Source organism: Nannobrachium achirus (assembly GCF_963921795.1).
Source record: "Nannobrachium achirus genome assembly, chromosome: 15".
Lineage (NCBI taxonomy): Eukaryota > Metazoa > Chordata > Actinopteri > Myctophiformes > Myctophidae > Nannobrachium > Nannobrachium achirus.
The window spans coordinates 21,815,842-21,835,076 of NC_137822.1; the positions used below are offsets into that span (position 1 = coordinate 21,815,842).

At 40.9% G+C, this 19,235-nt stretch overlaps 1 protein-coding gene across 1 annotated transcript in view; it reads right to left on the bottom strand.

Annotated features, from left to right (window-relative positions):
• The window catches only part of ccbe1 (collagen and calcium binding EGF domains 1), a 54,043-nt gene that overhangs the window by 21,063 nt on the left and 13,745 nt on the right, over window positions 1-19,235 (bottom strand). The window lies entirely within an intron of this gene.

The window sequence follows — 19,235 nt, forward strand, 5'->3', positions numbered from 1 at the left end:
CACCTGTTTGCTTTGCATTATTATAGTGGTTCTCAAACTTACATTACGTTTCAGTTTGGTATGCATTAGGTCATGGAGCCCACAGTGCAGTAACAAAAAACTACGAACAAAAAATGGACTGATAAATGGGTTTAAAAGTGTTTCAACTGGTCAGCAAAATGAGATAAAGATTTATAAGTGATATTACACTGATTGTATATCTGTTCTTGAGTTAAATGTTTATCCCCCAATATTATGAAGGACGAAAATATGGCCCAAAGTGTCAGTTCATTAAGGGACATGTCCTTTGGTTTCCAAATGAGGTACGATTACGTATTCAAAGGGGCGGCTGGCAACCCTACGACACGTAGGGATGGGACGATATGCAAATTTCATATCACGATTGGATTATCGTGACCAAAGAAATCGCGATTTACGATATTATCGCGATAATCAAAATATCCCCAACATCCATTATCCTGGGGCGGAACATATTTGCCAAAAAATTGCTCACAAAACGCGACGCGTTGCGAGCTTGTAGATCGGCTATTTTTTGGCAAAGAGATTTGGTAGAGAGTGAAAGAAATAACAAGTACGTATAAGTTTTACCAATAGAGGGTTTAAATGGTACCGGATATGCAGCTCGTCAAATAAAAATTGAATTGATCCCTGTGCATGACAGAGGACAATTTCACCAATAATGTAATCTCCACGATACGATTATCGTTTTTTATCACGATAAACGATAATATCGCTTATCATCCCATCCCTAACGACACGCATGTTCTGGAAAACCGCTGATCCAATTGACTCCACACTTGACACTTGTGCTTCCCTTGGGACAGCAACAGCATTACACTCAACAAATGTGAGGGCGACTTGTTGGCTGGTTCTCAAGACACACAAAGGACAGCCACACAAACACACGCAAGCGATTCGTGGAATTCATAGATAGATTGCATCACTACTTCCAGTCGTATTCTTTTCCAGCTCAAAAGGAACACATTGATGAAATAACCTGTCAGTGCCAGACGTGAGTGAACAACAGAAACCACAAGTCCTCATTATATCGCTATGCAGGAATGACTATATTTATGACTCAAGTCAAAATAATTCTGCATCATAAGCTATTCATCTCTGGCTCACACGTCTGGGGAAAGTGCTACCAGGTGTTGCTTTACACTAGGAGGTGATAAAAAGAAAAGGGGGAAAAAAAATCCAATTACCTCCATGAAGTCATATTGTAGCAATACAGGCTTTGATGGTGGTCCTATAGAACAGAATGCATTGTAAGCTTAAAAGCTTAGATTCAGTACACGCACGCACGCACACGCGCGCACACACATATGCCCCCTTTGTATTGTCTTTTTGGTCTATTAATGGATTAAAAGGAAAGGAAAGCATGTAACATCCAAATAGTTTCTATAGCCTGAAAAAAGTATAATTTCTCTTTTGGGTCTCGACCTTTTTGTTTATTTATTTTTTGGGGGGAAGGGGCTAGTGAAAGTTACAGAAGTTCTTACTGCATGGTGTGTGTGATATGAAATGTGAGCTTACTATAATCACAGTAATCCTTAATCATATTCCATCATATTCAAGGGCTTTGGAGAGATATGAGAGAGACTCCAGTCACTTTCAAATTAGAGCACTGGGGAGGGCAGGTATGTTTGTCTGTATCCGGTTAGAAATGCCTGGATCCTGAGGCTAGTGTCCGGTTGACACTTGTTGGCACTCGTTAATGTTATATGCATCAAGGCAATTATGCTTCTGCATTGTCAAATAGGCCAACAACAACTTTACTTTATTAAAATAGATTTATTAGATATTTGATATATTTTTATTAGATATTTGTTTTAGATATTGTATTGATATTATAGCTATTTTGTTTGATTAGATATGTGATGTTAGCTGACAATTAGTTAACTTTTGGTGGGAAAAAGAATCGGAATCCGAAATGAAGAGTTGGACATTATACGAATATCAGATATTTGATACTTTAACACATGATTCATATAATGGTTTCTGTTTATGACTAGGGAATGATTTTGATTGAAACGTTTTTAATGCAAATGGTTCCAATGGCATATACCGTATTTTCCGGACTATAAGGCGCACTTAAAAGCCTTTAATTTTCTCAAAAAACTACAGTGCGCCTTATAGTCCAGTGCGCCTTATATATGGATCATTCATTGACATTGACATTCCCTTTAGCACAGCTCCATCTGTTGGATGCATAACGCAACGGTAGTGTCTATTATGTGCGCCTTATAGTCAGGTGCGCCTTATATATGAAAACAGTTTGAAAATAGACCATTCATTGACAGTGCGCCTTATAGTCAGGTGCGCCTTATAGTCCAGAAAATACTGTAAATGAAACATTGGTTGTAAGTACAGTATATGCTTATCGGTGTTGCGAGGATGAGGGGGTACCTGAAAAAGGTCTCCCCTCCAAGGGGTACCTGGGCCAAAAAAGTTTGAGAAACCTTGATCTACGTACAAGCTCACAATGCGCCACAGCTTGACGTGTTGTTTAGCTTGTAGATTGGCAATTTTCTTCGTGCAACATGGCGCGCAAACAAGTATACAGTAAATCAGATGTTAAAGCCCAGAGGAGTACAGAGCTCATGATGAAATCAGGGTTACAGACAGAGTCAGGGCAACAGACATTTGCACACAGGACAAGATAGCTATTCTACTGTACTTTACAAAAGAGATGCCAGCACTCACTTTAGAATGACTTCTTCCATTTTATTTCATTTTTCCCCAGCAGCTGCAACAATCGGACATTTCGACCCTACCGGGTCTTCCTCAGCGTGTATCTGATACACACTGAGGAAGAAATAAAATGGAAGAAGTCATTCTAAAGTGAGTGCTGGCATCTCTTTTGTAAAGTACAAATGTTCCCTGAAGTATTGGATGGAAATGTGTTTGAATGCTCCTCTCTCCCTCTTGTGAGCTATTCTACTGTACCTCCTTCATTATAATGACATAGTATGGTTCCTTGTTTTATCTAAATCAATCAAATTAAGCAATAGAATTTGCCTAATCTCTGTAGTAAAAACAAGTCAAAGGTTTTGTAAATGAAATTAGACCTAAATCAATCAGTTTGGTAAATCAAATTAAATCTAAATAGATCAAATTAAGCCCAATTTTGACAGTAGATCACCATTAAAACCTCCTCCCATTTGGTACTGGTTTCTTTCATCCGCTTCTAATAATAAGAAAGCCTTTTTTTGCAGTCACTTCATCTTTCACATTATTCCAGTCATAAATGTAAGTACTCTTAGCCAACACCAGTGCACAATCATACAGCTAAATATTTCCTGCCTCAGCAGGGAGTTGGGCCTATAAGGACTTCCTTCACTGCACTTCAATTTCCCACCGGGGGATTTGAACCTGAAGCAATGTGATTAAAAGTCTCTAATGCCATTCAACACTCACATCCCTTACTGTGTCTAATCTAGAGGTAGAACAATTCCCCACTTGGGAGGTGCACCATGAGGTGAGAGTAGGAGCATTGTGCATGTTTATTTGCCCTGGTTGAGGGGAGTGATAAAAAGCCCAACGGATGACAAACTTGATATGTCAGACCTGGATAACAATCAGCCACCAAACATTGCTACGTTTGGTACAGTGACGGTGGCAGCAAGAAGTGAGAGCAAGAAGGACCTGGCTTTTTCTCAGCCAACTCCCTACCCACACTGTCAGGAAATCCTTGTGTGACTCTTCTTTTGTAATAATTAAATAAGGCTATAAATAAGACTATGGGAGTATGGGTATGATGATAAATTGCCTGGCATTCAACATTACCCTCAATATTCAACCTTCAACTGCAAAATAGTTTCAGCTTATCATGGATGTTCATCAGTATTTATTTGCTTTATTTAGACAGGATATATAATTAAGAAATTGAGGGCAGAGAAGGGGAAGGACATACAACAGACCTCCTGTCAGAATCAAACCGGATATGTTGTTAGTGCATTCTCTGGTCAGCTATACCAGCCTGTCCCAGTGTGTGAATATACATGTACTGTAGAGCAGGGTTTTCAAAGTGGGTGACGGGGCACCCTGGGGTGCCGTGACGGCAGTCCAGGCCAGGGGTGCCGCGAGACAATTTGATAATACTTGTAATTTAATTTACTTCATTTCAAACTTGAGTTTGTTTACAGAGGGATAAAAGGGCAGGGGCTCAAGCCCTGTTTGATGTCTATGTGTGCACGTGCCTGGTATGATATGTTTAATGTACTACGGTATATCTGACACAGAACAACCCCCACAGAACAATCACTTCACTTGTACTGTAGACATCAGAGAGAACGTATGAAAACAAGAATAAACACATATCTTCACTAGTGGTAAATGAGGGGGTCAAATGGCACAGGCTGAAATATTAGATACAAGTACACCGACAGACATGCACTCTTAAACCCAATCTGCACACTCAGTCAGTCCATACTGTAGATTTAAACTCGACTGACACTGCCTATTGTCACTATGTTTCCGGTATGCTACATGTGCGTTTGTATATGTGAAGTATGGGAAACATTGTGACAGGGCCAGGGTATCAAGTTTGTCTTTGGAATCTGCTATGTCACATGGCACTCTCTTTTTCTCTCCCCCTCTCTTTCCCTCTCTGTCTCTCGCTGTTCCTCTTCAGAGGGGAAACAATGGACACGCTAAGAGAGTTGAATTGAGGATGGTTTCCTGTGTGACCCACTGTTTCATCTCATCATGTCCCCATGAGGACAAAAAGCACTTATAGCAAATAAACAGCCCAAGAAAATAAGCAGGGTAAGTTGAATGGCCTCAAGAAAAAACAAACAGATCACGTTAGCTTCCAGAATCACACGAAACAGGAAACTCTATCTCATGGAGAAAAGGAACATTGGATCTGTTGTGGAAATTCATTTTCAGAGAAATGTTACTACAGTTGGAAGGAAAACAAGAGGGTGCATTGCCCTGCTCATATTCAATGTGACATTTGACCATTTATTACCGTCTCTCATCTCATAAGCAAAACTGGAATTCAAAGTACACAGAAGAGTAATTTAAAATAATAATGTATGGATGTGTAAAGTAAGCATTACATTGTGTTTTTCATCAATGCAAAGAGTAATTATTATTTTTTTATAAAACTGTTAATCTCTACCATTCTGACAAATTTGTATGAGGTCATCTCTAGACATGAAAGTAGATCCTTGAAATAGAAAAACGAAATAAATGTTGGTGATATGACCAGCATGAGTTAAAACAACATAATGTAGACTCTGGTTGATTAATACTCAGCCCAGATTGATTACCTGAGGGCAATGTGGTAAAACAATCAAATAACCTCTAACCAATACATGATTCATTATCTGGGAGTGGGAAAATTTGGAGGGACTTTTCATTTAAATTCAAAAGTGTAAAAATAGACCTGTAAGGGTTGCATAAAGATTCACTTTTACACTTTGATATTTAAACACACACTCCAGAGCTTTAATGTGTAGCCTATATTTTAGAGTTGCGCTGGCCTATGAAGAAAATCTGAGCACAGACCAAAAGTTGTCCACATGGTGCTATAGCCTTCTAGAGACACAGCAAATGTAACTAAATTATAAATACATCAATACAAATTCTGGACAGGATTCCGTTTTTTTTTTATTACTGTTAAATTAGTTCAAACTAGAGAGAAGTCAAACCATTTTAACATTCAGAAGGAAGGCACAAAGGTCAGATTGCTTGCAATTTGACATTGATTTCTCTGTCAATATCGTGCTGCTGAGTGCTGATTAGGATTATTGTTTGTGTTCCAAACATGACCTTTCTTAAATGATGTGTGTTTAAGGTTATTCAAGGTCAAACTGTGTTGTTGTTCAAGGTGAATGTTTGCAGAGTGGAGGAATCTATATGGTGATGCTGAAGATTAATTTAATTAGTTTAACAGCCACTATACCAGGCTCAGCTGGTGTGTGTGTGTGTGTGTGTGTGTGTGTGTGTGTGTGTGTGTGTGTGTGTGTGTGTGTGTGTGTGTGTGTGTGTGTGTGTGTGTGTGTGTGTGTGTGTGTGTGTGTGTGTGTGTGTGTGAGTGAGTGAGTGAGTGAGTGAGTGTATGTTACATAATGACAATTTTCTAAAGACCTTGACATCATTGCTTGGCATTGATTCACATAATATTGCACCTTTAATAATCAAAACAGTTTGCCCACAGTATTGTCTTCCACTGGATCAGCTCCGAATATTAATAAAATGCGCAACATGAATACCCTGTATAAAATATGCAAAGAATTGCACTTTGGGGATGTTGCACTTTAAACACTACCAATACCTCATTGACCAGAGTACCCCAGAGGTCTATCCTTGGCCCTGGTGTAGAGTTTCCCTCTACACCAAATCTCTTCGCCAATGGGCAATCCACAAGCTCACAATGTATCACTTTGTGACATGTTGTTATCTAAATGTTCGCCTATTTTGACAAACATAGAATAGAGATAGTGGTTAAAATGTGCAGTGTATCTGTTTATCTACCAAAAACGAACTGTGGAATGGACATGTGCCAGTGCCTTGATATATATTTTCCATTACATATTTAAGCCTGTCTATCTAGTTCTATGTGGAAGCACCCTGAACCGCGTAGTACTATGCATTTATCCCTGTTTTGGTCCTGAGCGGTGAACATTTTCAAATTGTTCAAAAATGGCACAAATAGCAGATCTAAAAGCTCAAAACTCAACGTGATGAAACACATTGTGAGCTTGTAGAGCGGTTATTTTTGCTACTTTGTTTTGTATGACACTCATGTATGACAAACTATAAAAAGGAGCATTAAGTGTTTAAACCATTAAGAAGACCACGCACACACAGCCTTTTACAGCCCCCAACAGGACACAACACATTACACAGCCTATACTTGTAAAGGGGAAGTCACAGACAATTTGTGAGTCATTTACCACCTGTTCATTTAAAGGTTATTTCATTTGGGTTGGTGATCCGGATCATATTACAGGGGCCCCATGAACTCCACACACAGATTAGCTTGACCTTGGTTGCCCCCAGTTAGCTGTAAGTACTCTAATTACCTTATAAACAGAAGACCTCCCCTGAACAAACACGCAGGACGGCTCTGTCCTTGTCTTAGGGACGATTCATACTTTGTCGCACAACGGTGTTGCACACGTAAAATAGCTGAACTACAAGCTCACACGTTGTGAAGTCCTGCTATTTTTTATGTTTTACACGTGTAGGACAGAACACACACATGAATGCCAGTGGTGGCAAGTGAGTATTTAACATTTTCAGGATTTATACTTCTAATCCGCTATATCCCAGTGGTAAATATTGTACTTTTGTAAGTAAGTAAGTATCTCCTGTTTCTGTAGCTTGAGGCGGCTTGATGAACAAGTACACCCACTGGACATGACGCAGGGACTCCCCCCCCCCATCCTTGTGTGAGTGCCAAGCAGGGAGGCATTGGGGGAAAAAATATTTGGTATGACTCGGACAGGGATTGAACCCCAGACATTCCGATCACATACACACCCACACACGCATGCACATGCACGCACACACACTTGTGTCACCTTAATACTTTTTTTAAAGGGGCCCTCTTCATCTGATCACAGCATGTCCCCTCCAGCACAGACTGCAATTACAAAGCTATGATGGGTCGCACGCACGCACGCACACACACACACACACACACACACACACACACACACACACACACACACACACACACACACACACACACACACACACACACACACACACACACACACACACACACACACACACACACACACACACACACACACACACACACACACACACACACACACACACACACACACACACACACACACACACACACACACACAGCTGTGAGGCAACATGCAGTCTCCTCATTGGAGGCATATTTGTCCAGAATCACTGCTTGTGGTTTACAAAAACATGTCTACATTCCATAAAACCAGAGGAGTTGTTTGGAGAGAAAAACCTGCTACACTCCAAAAACGATTAATTACACATGCATTGAAATGTGTGACTTATTCCAATACCAGACCTCTGTAAGATGAATAGCGCAATGTTTCTGTTTCAGTAATAAGTGTCTTTTAATGGCCTGCGGTTCTAAATAAATAGCATGTAAACAATTTGGCCATTAAACTAGGGGAACATGCTCGATAGTGTACAGTGACATGCATGGTTGTGAATGTACAGTGAACTTATAATCATCATTAATGCTTTGTTTGGAGAATTTGATTAAATTACTGCATAAATACACCAAACAAAGATTGAACCCAGGCTGCGTGTTCTGTAATTTGTGAATGTGAAGACTGAGACAAAAGATTTAAATGGGGAATTCCTGGGGGATTTATTGCCAATTTCCTTTGTGAAATGGAGAAGATTGGTAGTGAATTAGAAGCCTTTTAGTCAGCTGTGATCGCGTGTTTGGTTGGATTAAGTCACACACGTGCAGTGTGTGTGTGTGTGTGTGTGTGTGTGTGTGTGTGTGTGTGTGTGTGTGTGTGTGTGTGTGTGTGTGTGTGTGTGTGTGTGTGTGTGTGTGTGTGTGTGTGAGTGTGCAGTGATGACAAGATACATCTAAATAGGCAACATGTGATGCATTTGTTCAATATCAAATGCAGCTGATCTACATCTCACTGAAATAGGAGGCCTATCTATACTTTACATGTATGGGTGCTATAGAACGTTGTTAGCATCAAACTGTATTGCTCTGTTTTCAATTCAGAGATAATGGTTATGATAACACATGGGCGGGTGCACATGGGCGCTTTGGCATGTATACTGTACCCTTCTGCTGAGCCTGTCGAGTCATCACTGTGATGTCAGAAAAGGTCAGCTATATCCATGTATGGAGTCTGTGAGGTCATCAGATAGTCAGATAGTAGAGGTATTGACAAGCTCTATATATGGAGATCTAGGTGATGATCCAGTCGTCTCCATGTATGGATATCCAGGGTTTGATGAGGTCAGTATGATCTTCATATATGGAGATCCAGGTGATGATAGTCATATATATATATGGGCATTCCCGGATAAGGGCTTATTATTGATGACATCAGGGATCTCCAAATATGGGCATAAAAGGGACAAGGACGGAATTAATTTGCAAGTGTGACTCATGTCTGTGGTTTGCGATTCTGTCCCTAACTCAAACACTGCTGAGATGGCTGAAGTGGATAAGCTACATTCGGCACGGCGACTTGCTCGCCTGAGCTTGCTCGCCTAAGCTTGCTCGGCGGTCCGTAGAAAGAAATGGGGCTGGGTGTGTTTTGGGGTTACCCCAGTCGATGCCCATAGAATTACTGCTGTAAGCCTCTGCATTATGTTAAAATTCTTACACCGGCTTTGTAGTGTTTGGTAACCGTGTCCCAACATACTCCCCCCCCCCCCCCCCCCCTCTGTTATATTGGCAAACTTGCCTGTGCTTTCTGTAAGTTCTTAGTTTATCTTCATCATAACAGTCTCCAGATCAACAGCCTGACTGAACACAACAGATTGCTAACATTCCTCAGAATTCCTGGAGCCAGAAGGATTTGACTCCTTCTCTCCTAAAATGCAAAGATAGCAGATCTACAAGCTCACAAAGCGCCGCGTTAGTTTCGCTATTCACGGTACAACAAAGTGTTGGGCTCGAGTTGTTGATTTCTATCACCACATCCCCCGTAGTGCAGAGAGAAGGGTTTTGCAGCCATGTTTGAGGGTGACTGCTGGAGTGTGTATAATTGATTCAACTCCATAGTGCTCTACTGAGGCATATAGGTGTCAGGGTTCTCCTTCAATTAGATTCCTGGATCTGTGCCTAACACAACAGGCTCGATAGTTCACCCTGGGAAAACTGTACACCTCTGATGTTGGCCCCGTGCATAGAACCATTTCAGATGAATATGTGAGTGAGATTACTCATTGGTACATTACTTAAAGGGGAACGAAACCCTGGGCCAATTATGTAGGTTGTTTTAAAATCTGCAGAAGGGTAGAAACATGGCAGGCTGACCTTATAGAGCACAGATGTAAGAAACGCACCTGCAATGAACAATTAACAATGGATTCGTGAGATTTAGGTGTGCCAATGTGCAAGCCATGTGCAACACTATTTTCAATGCTTGCACTTAACATTTCTCCTTTGGTTTGTATAGACAAACCATGGCGGTTATTGAGAACCATACATAGGCCTTCAGCACACAGAAAACAGTCACTATATCGTCGTTGTCGGGCAAAAACCTCGTATCTCCACTTTTCAAATTTGTATATTTTTTCGCAAAGCTAAGCCCTGCTTAATCATACAAGGCCGTCGCACAAAAGTAGTGAAAACAGCAGATCTACAAGCACACAACGCCTCGCACCCGCGAGGCGTTGTGTGCTTGTAGATCGGCTGTTTTCACTAGTTTCGATCACTTTTAAAATGATAAATGCAAAACAAACGGTTTTGGACATACAAGGTTTTCACCCGACAACGACGATATACTATACCAGTGTGTTTGTATTACCTATGATTTACTGTAGGATGAGACTGTCACTGACTGTGATGTTCACTTCATCCTGACCGAGGTTCTGGTGTCTGGATAACTTCAGTTAATTGCTTTCATTCTGACTGCAGTATGTTTTGCTTCTGTCCTGCAAATGCTCTGGCAATGTACTTCATCGAAATCTACTCATTTGATTGATGATAATTGTTTCAACAAAAAAAAAGGGGAAGAAATAGGGAAAGGGGACCAAAACCCCCAATAACAGGAAGTAACAGTTTGAGTAGCATAGTTGAGTAATACTTCTTTGCCGTCTCTCAACTCATGACTTCCTCATTCCATGACTCCAGAGTGTGTCGTAAACAGGACGGGTTCCAAAAGAAACAACTAGCTTGGAGCACGGTCAAAATATTCAGTGGGTAAAAATGATGTGTCGGTATTACCCATAAATCTACTTAAATCCACCCGTGCCCATATCACCTCTCACACACACGCACACGCACACACGCACACACACACATACGCATTCATGCATGTGTGTGTGCGCACGCACCACGTAATGTCACAACATTCCCAGTTCTGGAGGAAGAGAAGAACCAGGGAATAAGTCTATGATTTCTCAAACTGCAGCTCTACTGAATGTTACATCAGTGTAACATAACAATGTATGTATGTGTGGACACCAGGGCTTCCCAAACCTTTCAGCTTGAGAACCAAAAGATACATTTGGAGTCTCCCAAACGTTTTAGGCCTTTTCTTCTCTTTTTTCTTTTTAATAGCCGATCTGTAAGCTCTTGATCTACATCTATACACACTTGTGAGCTTGTAGATGTGCTATTTTCACTACTTCTTAAAAGTTTTATATTCATTTATTTTCTTTATTATTATTATTAATAAATTCTTTTGACAAAATGTTCTGAAGTTCCGATTTTTTATTATTATTATTATTATTTTAAAATTATATTAAAACAATTATAAAAAGGGATGTCATGACCCAAAAATTGGTTCAAACAAACTGCAGTGTACATTAGAGTTTAGGAAACCCCTAGTGTACACTGCAGTTTGTTTGATAAATACCTTCAGGCTGTTGGATAATAGGATCATTCACATTATGTCATCCAGACATTTTGGAATCTAGCATGTCAAAATGTGTCCAATTATTGTAAGCGGCAACTGGTCAACAAGACACAAAGCTGATAAGGTTGAGCCAAACATTAGACATGAGCATGGAGACCAATCTAATTTATGCTTTGTTATATAACAGTGTTGTGCTCCGAAAACAGCAGATCTACAAGCTCGCATTTTGAGCTTGTAGATCAACATTTTCTCCAAGCAACACCACCGTAAGACGGTGTATAAATCAGACTGGAGCTACGTCAACAGGGACAGTAACTGCTGCAGAGTTTGTATCCAAAATATAATCCCCTGAAGATTTATAGTACGATATAAAAACCACACAGAGTTCCTATTAAAAAGAATGTTTTGGATACCTTCGTGATTTCCAAATCTCTCCAAAACTCTGTGCCGTTAGAAATCCTCCACTCAAATAAATATAACGATCTTAGTTATAGTTGAACAAGCCTTGCCGTGCATACTTTTACTGCTGGTCAAGAATGCTGAGACATTTTACCTCGTTTTACCTCCCGTGCCGAAATAGCATCTGAAATCTGATCAAAAACATTAACTGCACTGTTTTTTTTTCCTCCCCCGTCTTTTTTTTTTTTTTGCAGAAGGGAACCAGGTCTGTACTCCAGTAACTGTGTTGCATAATGTCCCAGTAATTATAACACAATTAAGATGTCATAGAAAATGACAGCTTTTGAAAAAAACATACATTTTCCAAAAGCAGTTTGTCTGTTTAAAATAGTCAGACCATTACATTCAGTGAATGTACTATTAAAACCCCAAAGCATTTAGAGGAAGTAACCAGCTGGGACAATAAAAGGTCTTATGACTTGTGGTTCAACTGTAATATCAACTGAAAGCTTGATTCTACTTGATCTGGATGTGATGCGTTATGAGCTTGTATATAGATCTGCTATTTCTGCGCACAAAAGATTATAAATCAGGAGGATCGGCAGAAGATTACGAGGGATGAAATTGGCTACTTGTTACTGGCATGCTGGATCTACAATACAAATAGATACATATTATTTGGTAGTATCTATATACCACAGATGCCACCAGGCAGTATATTGTAGTAAATAGCTGAGGGGCTATAGAGCATGGGTTTTCAAAGTGGGTGACAGGGCACCCTGGGGTGCCGCGACGGCAGTCCAGGGGTGCCGCGAGATCATTTGATAGTATTTGGAATTTATTTGGACACTTGAAAAAATATTTAGTATCATTTTAAACTTGAAGTACAATGTTATTTTCAGTCAGTTCTAACCAGAATGGCTATTATCGCAACGTTTTCATCGCAACATAATCACTAAAATATCGTCACTGTCGTGTAGTCTTTTGGTAAAGCAAAGCCCTGCTTCATCATACAAGACTGTTGCACAAAACTAGTGAAAACAGCCAATCTACAAGCACACAACGCCTCGCGATGCGAGGCGTTGTGTGCTTGTAGATCTGCTGTTTTCATTAGTTTAGTACATTTTATAGATGATAAATACAAAATGAACGGTTTTGGACATACAGTACAAGGTTTCCACCTGACAACGACGATATGCTATAAATATAAGGTGCTGGGAGAGAAAATTATAATGTATGGGTGCCTCGGATTAAAAACATATTTATGGGGTGCCCTGAGACAAAAAAGTTTGGGAACCCCTGCTATAGAGGCCGTCTGGCAATCGGAAGGTACCTGGTTCTCCCCACGCGGTCCGTCCAGTCCCTGAGCAAGACACTTAACCCCTAAATGCTCCCCTGGTGAAGCACCTGGAGTGCATTGCTCTAGGGATGGGACCATACGAAAATGTCATGTCACGATAATATCGCGATAATCAAAACATGCCTAATACTCTTACAATGCCACTTATATTAACCACTTGAACCCCTGCATCCATATTCTGGGCCAGAACGAAGAGATTTGGTAGAGTGAAAAAAGGACTATCAAGAATGTTTACAGGTGTTTTTTACCAATTGTAGAGGTGAATTGATCCCAGCGTATGACGGAGGACATTTTCACAAGCATTTTTTATGCTGCTAATAATTAGGATGGGTAAACTTCACGAATGTGCAAATGTACAGTAGTGACAAAAACACCTCAAAGGAGTGGGAACCAAATTATTAATTATATTACAATGAGAAAGAAAAACAGAGGAATAAATCATAATATTTCAATGGGTTTACTCATTAATGTGTGGCATTGTTTAGTTTTTAGTCCCTATTTTGTACATGTAATTGTAGGCAATCATTTTTCCAAGATCTTAAAAAAATACTTCAAAAAATGTGTGAGCTTGCAGATCTTGAAGCACATAAAGCATGCACAAGGCTGTGGTTAAGAGCATTTAAGGCCCTTTCCAGCAGCAGTCACTTACAGATGATCAACAGGTGGTCTGAACCACTCTTGGATCCTGCTGCTTCTGTGGTTACATGGCCCGGGAGGGCGGTATTAAAGACTAAAGTTAAATGTTATTACACAGCTGCTTCATGGCAGAGATATTGTACAAATATTGTACATATGATGGAAAGTGAGAAGAACAAGAAGTGAAAAGGTGGATGTGCGCTGTCTCACTAGCTTGTCACAGAGTCTTACTCATATTTTCGGGAAAACAAAGCAAACCAATAGAGCTAATGAAGTCCATAGTCTACTGAGTGCAACGTCTAATCTACCCATTTCAATTATTAACAATTTTCCACGCCATTTCTGTCCGTGCCCATGCAGTGTCTGCAGTATACTCTGGCCATGGGTAAATAATGGAAAGGGGGACGCATCTGTGGGGACCCATCAAAGCAATTTTACATGGCACATTACCTACTGGTTAATGACCATTTGAACTCAGTGTTCCTTCCCAGCTCCTTGACAGTCAAATGGATTCAGTCTCACTTCCCTGACTAAGGCCCCTTGTCTAAAACAAACAACCTCTCTGGTTTGAATATTCAAATGCGCTGCTCAATTTAACGTCTTTAATTCAGGGCTCCGAATTCAGGGTATTCCACTATTGTAACACACACACACACACACACACACACACACACACACACACACACACACACACACACACACACACACACACACACACACACACACACACACACACACACACACACACACACACACACACACACACAGTAATGAGAAGCTCTGGCAAACATTAACGGTCAGTGCATACTAATGATACATCGTGTCTATAGCCGATGCTGTATTTCAGGTCACACTTCACTTCTGCATGGTTCAGTTTGTGTCCAGGTGCAGTTGGTAGGGCAATTGTCTTAGAATCACAATGTTCAGCGTTTGATCCTGGGCCCTGACCACCTCGGAAATCCATCCCCTGGGGTCTAGTGCCTTCACTGCCTTGTAAGAGGGATAGATGCCATCATTGCTCCACCGATACAGACAATAAACCACTTCAACCTTCTTACTTCTGCAGTAATAAGTGGGTGTTCATGTACAGCGAACAGTGGGATTACAGATCTAAACTAGAACTGCACTCTGTCCAGGTGCCAACTTGCCAACCTTGTGCACAAGGAGGCCATCCTTGTGCGCCAGCAGGGCGCGCCATGAGGTGCGCTCACCACTGGCATCACCACTGGCAAACACCATAGACATCACCACTGGCATCACCAGGAATGCGGCTCCCTCATTGGCTGTTGATGACATTGCCAGAAATGCTAGTCCCTGAATGGGCTACAGGCTTAAACACCCACAACTACCTACAGTACCTAGTTAACAGTTTACAGTTTAGGCATTTAGCAGACGCTCTTAATCCAGAGCGACTTGCAATAAGCAAGGTAATACATCAATACAATAAGCAAGGTAATAACATCAATACATCAACATCAATACATCAATTGCATAGAAATATCAATCTAGAAAAAAATAACGTACAGTAGGTAGACCAAGCATCTAATCAGTAAAAAACGTTATATAAAACCTAAGAATGCTATTTAGCTTTCATGTATGGTCATTGAGGGTAGGCGAGTGCTATGGTAAGTGCTATGGGCTTAGGTGGAGTCTGAAGAGGTGAGTCTTCAGGCCACGGTGGAAGCTAGGGAGTGAGTCAGTCGTTCTAAGTGCGACAGCGAGTTTATTCCACAGTTTGGGGGCCAGGAGGGCGAACTTGCCTACATACGCAGCTGAATGCAGTACTTGCATGCTCTGCTGGCGCAAGTAATAATTAGCTTCTAGCTAAATCCAACGTTTACATGATACAGTACCATGTTTTTTGGTTGAATTCTTGTACGTGTATTGCATGTTCATTAACATGCACTGTCCCAGAAAGAAAGAAAGAAAGAAAGAAAGAAAGAAAGAAAGAAAGAACACAGGCATTGAAATGGCATTATATAGCTTTTAAATTGGTAAATGGTGCATTTACCATTTACCACCAGTAAGACTCCCTAATCGGGAGATAAGCTTATCTCCACAAATAGGGCAAAAATTAGTTTTTCCAAAATGTTCCTGATCCATGTTGATGACATGAGTGTAGACATACTGTGTAGTGATTTTCGTGATGTGTGTCCAAAAATGTGTTTTTAAAAATCGGCCTGAAGGTGGCGCTATATGGGACAGATTCATGTTGATGGGATGAGTGTAGACATATTGTGTAGCGATTTGCGTGATTTTAGGGCAAAAACTGTAGGAGCAGTGTCCAAAAATGTGTTTTAAAAATCGGCCTGAAGGTGGCGCTAGAAGAGGGCCATGTGAGAAATGAGGGGTGGGGTCTCCGCGTTGCCTTGGCGGACGAATAGGTACCGGCCCCGGCTCTCCCGGACCCTCCTAGCCCGAGTTACGGCATTTTATGTGAGCTGCAGTAGAGGGGGTCCTCCACTGGGGGCGCCACCACTTTTGCATCTGTTCTGGAGCACCAGGAGTGGGTGGTCCCCAGGAATTCCCCGTGAGCAGCCCCGTTGGGGTGGTCATTTGGTCATTTTTGCACATTTGGTCATTTTTTACACCTGGGGGTCCCCCAGGGACCTGGGGGTCCCTGAAGCTCCGGGGGTCCTTGGAGGTTGTAGTTTGGCAGGTAAGGAGTGTGTGTGCAAAAGTTGGCATGGATGGGGGCAACGGTTGTGGAGATATGAGCAGGGCAAAAGTGTGACGTGTGACGTGTGACTCACTGACTGACTCAGGGACGGACAGCCGGTGGAGGTTTTGGTAGTAAATGCGACCTACGGTCGCAATCATGCCCCTTTATCAAAAGCACTTTACACTGTGCAACTTCATCCACACCAATGGCAGAGGAAACCATGTAATTTGCCAACCTAATGCAATAACATGAGCAAGTGTCTTGCTCAAGGACACTTCGTCTTCGACACTGACGCAGGGGGAGCCATTAATCGAACCGGGAACCTTCTGGGCCCTATTTTTGTCCATGCCGTATATCCCTAAACTTCTTTGCCTTTTTTTACTATTTTGAAAAACATTAAGCTCACAACGTGTCAATGTAGATCGGTTATTTGAAGTATTTTAAAATGTTTCTTTTCTTTTTTTTCAAAATAGCAAAACAAGGCAAAGAAGTTTAGGGATATGTACATGCCATGGACGAAACTTTAGCTGTCTCTACCTCCTGCCGCCCCTGTCAAGTCTGCAAACTCATAACAGGCTCAAGTTCAACATGTACAGTATAAAGACTGATACTGGCTACGGAGCCCTGAAGTCAACACGTGTCAATATACAACTAATCATCTTACAGACATTTGGAGATATCAATTGAAATAATAAAATGTGTTATTATTTTATGACTTAAAAACATGTAGTATAGCCTATAGATGTGTATTAAGAAATAGAAAAGGTGAAAGTTGAAGGTAAGTGCAGAGGTGTGTGTGACGTCTCTGAGGTTGACAACCCAGGAAATGACAGATAGCGTGTCTGTCCGTAGTTTGTTACAGTAAACCATCATCATCTCTTCCACATGGTCCTTTTATAACTCAAACCATTCTGTTGGACGTGGGCCAGGTAATGCTGATCCCATCATGAACCATCCAGACCTCTCAGGTCGTCTGGGACAGGTCAGCTTTATGTCCCCGCAACTAAAACTGTACGCGGAGAAGCAGCGTTCCATTTTTATGCACCACATATCTGGAACATAGCGTTGTTGTCGGGTGGAGACCGTGTATGTCCAAAACAGTTTGTTTCTTATCTATCATTTTAAAAATGATTTAAACTATTGAAAATAGCCGATCTACAAGCACACAACGCCTCACATCGCGAGGCGCTGTGTGCTTGTAGGTCTGCTATTTTCACTAGTCTTGTCACTCTTGTGTGACAGTCTAATATGATGAAGCAGTTACTTTACATAAAAGCACACAAATTTGAAACTTGGAGATATAAGGTTTCTCCCCGACAGTGACGATAGTCTAGAGAGCTCTGGGGTCTGCTTCAACTTTCAGTTCTTTCAGATAAAGGTTTTCTGTTTGCAGCTGGCTTTAACTGATATAAAATATCAGTTAAAGCCAGCTCTTGTACAATCTACAACATCATTTTATTCTCTTATTTTTCTGTTTTGTTTGATTTTATTATTTCTGTGCAGTCATCATAGCACACTGTATAACCTTGTTAACCTTGAATAACGATGAACAAACAGTGATTACTTTTAGTGATTAGTGTATAAATCAAGCTGGAAGCATATAAGATGTTCTACTACTGTATAACCTGCAAAAGTGACAAAGAAAATTAGACGTTAAAATTGAGGCTATAAAAACTGGACCCTGGGGTATTGACCTCTTGAAAGTTAAACCTAAATCAACAGTAGGCCTATATGGTGGCAAAAAATTACCTTCGTTCAGCCCAAAGGAAAAATATTTAGAATACAGGCTCCAGCACTGGTCCTCCATGTAAAAAGCAGATGTCCTGCTGTTTTCTTAGTTGGAAAAGTATGAAACGGTACTATTGTCTGGTTGTTTGACAAAAGAGGGGAACAACTCTTGGTGGTTTGCAAGAACATATGAAATGCTATCACATGCAGCGTTTCTTAATGTTCCGAATGGGCTGTGTTGCATTAGCAAGGAAGTGAGGAACGCAACACGCTTGAGTGTGTAACATACTCCATTCAACCTGGTGTCCAGGGGGGTCCCCAGCTAGATGATTGATAGTTAGGAACCAAATGGACCCTTATGGGTCTGTAACTATGAGAGTGTACCCTTAAGGGTCCATTTGTACATTTACACACACTGAGTGTAGTTTGGGGTCCAACAGAAAAATAATTATATCAAATGGTCGCCCATGGTCGAGTGACATTAAAAAAGGTCAATAATACTATGTCCTCAATACAAACAAACGCTGAAATGCAGACAGACACACACTCATACTGTATATGCTACTGTATGGTGAAGTAAACTAAACTGAATAAAGTAATGAAATTCAACAGCATACCTGCGAAATTAACAACGGAGGGGGCAATGTCTGGTCTGCCAAAAGGCACTAAACATGAAGTCCCATTTCCAAAATGCTTTATTAATGTTGAATGGTGCAGCTGTTTGCAATATAACATGATTGGTGTGGCCCTGGGTTAAATGGTGCAGGGGAAAGTTTCCTTGGTTAGCTGGTGTTCTGCAGAGGTATATATACATTATACATTGCATACAGTACATTAGCAGCTTATTCTGCTTGTAATGGAGAATAAATTAACACTTTCAGAATGAATAAGTAGGCTGTGAAAAAAAGACCTGTAGACTGAGCTAAAA